The sequence below is a fragment of the Peromyscus maniculatus genome, chromosome 1 (assembly GCF_049852395.1).
Source record: "Peromyscus maniculatus bairdii isolate BWxNUB_F1_BW_parent chromosome 1, HU_Pman_BW_mat_3.1, whole genome shotgun sequence".
Classification (NCBI taxonomy): domain Eukaryota; kingdom Metazoa; phylum Chordata; class Mammalia; order Rodentia; family Cricetidae; genus Peromyscus; species Peromyscus maniculatus.
This window is the reverse complement of record NC_134852.1, coordinates 151,251,872-151,254,209: the sequence shown is the minus strand read 5'-3', so window position 1 is coordinate 151,254,209 and position 2,338 is coordinate 151,251,872.

The following is a 2,338-nucleotide window of genomic DNA, read 5'->3' as shown; positions in this document are numbered from 1 at the left end:
CCAACCTTGGAACCTCCATAAAGATGGAAGGAGAGAACCAATGCCACGAAGCTGTCCTCTTGACCCCCACACCTAAGCTGTGGATGCATGCCCCCACCCCTGCAATAAATGTTTAAAACAGGGGAGGCCGGGGAGACAGACAGACTGGCACTTAAGAGCTGTTCCTGCAGAGACTAGTTCGGTTTCACCCAGATTGAGTGGCTAACAACCACCTATAACTTCAGCTTCAGGTCATCCACCTCCCTCCTCTGGCCTCTGCAGGTACCCACACACAACTCTCTGTGTGTGTGTGTGTGTGTGTGTGTGTGTGTGTGTGTGTGTGTGTGTGTCCACCACATGCATGCCTAAATAAAAAGAAAGAAGGGAAGAACCACAAAGCCAAGATGGTCTTCGATAAACTACTCAACAGCAGTGTGACCTTGAACAAGCTGTTTTTTGTTTTTTGTTTTTTTTCTTTCTTCCGTTTTTTCGAGACAGGGTTTCTCTGCGTAGTTTTGGTGCCTGTCCTGGATCTCGCTCTGTAGACCAGGCTGGCCTCAAACTCTTGGAGATCCACTTGCCTCTGCCTCCTGAGTGCTGGGATCAAAGGCGTGCGCCCCCACTGCCTGGTACAAATTGCTTCGCTTCTGTGCCTCCACTTCCTGTTCTGTGAAATGTGACACTCACAGGAGATTGGAGAGTTGGCTCAACAGTTAAAAACACTGACTGTGTGCTGGGCAGTGAAGGTGCACCTTTTTTTTTTTTTTTTAAATTTTTAAAACCCATTTTACATACCAACCACAGATTCCCCCTCTCATCCCTCCTCCTCCTCCCCTTCCCCATTTCTCCCCCGATCCCCCAACCTGGTGCACACTTTTAATCCTAGCACTCTGGGAGGCAGAGGCAGGTGGATCTCTGAGTTCAAGGCCAGCCTGGTCTACAGAGTTCCAGGACAGCCAGAGCTGTTATACAGAGAAACTCCGTGTGGAAACAAACGAACAAACAAAAACCACAAAAAAACAAAACAAAACAAAACAAAGATGACGACAACAAAAACTGACTGTTCTCCCAGAGGACTCAGGTTCAATTCCTAGCACCCACATGACAATGCAAAATCATCTGTAAGTCCAATTCCTGGAGTTCTGACAACCCTCTTCTGGACTCTGCAGACACCAGGAACACACAGACATACATGCATAAAATACACATACACATTTTTAAAAAAATGAGGCGGGCAGTGACGGTGCACATCTTTAATCCTAGTACTCAGAAGGCAGAGGCAGGTGGATCTCTGTGAGTTCAAGGCCATCTTGGTCTACAGAGCAAGTTCCAAGACAGCCAGGGTAGTTACAGAGAGAAACCCTGTCTCAAAAAACCAAAACCAACCAACCAACCAAACACTCATGGTACTCCTGCCTCACGGGCGTAGGGTCTGGGGTGATGGCTCAGCCCGTAAAGCACTTTCTGTGTAAGTCTGAGGATGGGTATAAGCTTGAGGACCAGGGTTTGAATCCCCAGAGCCCATGTTAAAATAAAGGCAAATTAAGTTCAAAATCATTATGGAAAAAAGAAAATAATAAAATTCAGGACAAAAATCAACGAAACTGACAGTAGAAATTAATAAAAGCCAGCTGGTTCTTTGGGAAGAATAAGTATTATCAAATCCTAGCTGAACAGAAGAAGAGAAAAAAAAAAGGAGATAAAATACAAGCTACTAACATTAGGACTGGAGAGGATTCATTACAACTGATTCCGTGAGTTCAAGAATAATCAGGGAACACTCTGAACAGCCCTGTCTATAAATGTGACATAATGTACCAGTCTTTTTGTTGTTTTGAGACAGGGTCTCACTACGAGCCTTAGTTGGCTTGGAACTTGCTATGTAGATCAGGCTAGCACTGAACTCAAGAGATCCACCTGCCTCTACCTCCCAAGTACTAGAATTAAAGATGTGTACCTCCAAGCCCAGCTATGTACCAGTTTCTTGAAAAATAAAATCTTCCAAAACCCATACAAGAAATCAACCAGAGAAATAGCCCTAACTGGTGGATTGAATGAGATGTCTGACATATTTCCTAGCTTTGAACTTGGTCTCCAGTTGGTGGTCCTGTTTGGGCAGGATTAGGAGCTGTGGCCTTAAAGGAGGGGGTGGGTTTTGAGAGCCATTTTGAGCTGGCTCTTGCCTATATCTATTGATAAATTAATTGAGTCAATACCTTGTAACTTTCCAAACATAAGCATAGGCTCTGATTGTTTCACTGATGAATTCTAAGAAACATTTAAAGAAGTGAATAAGAATTGTTTAAGTATAAGAGAAGAAACATTTCCTAAGTCACCTGATGAAGCCAGTAAAGTCTTA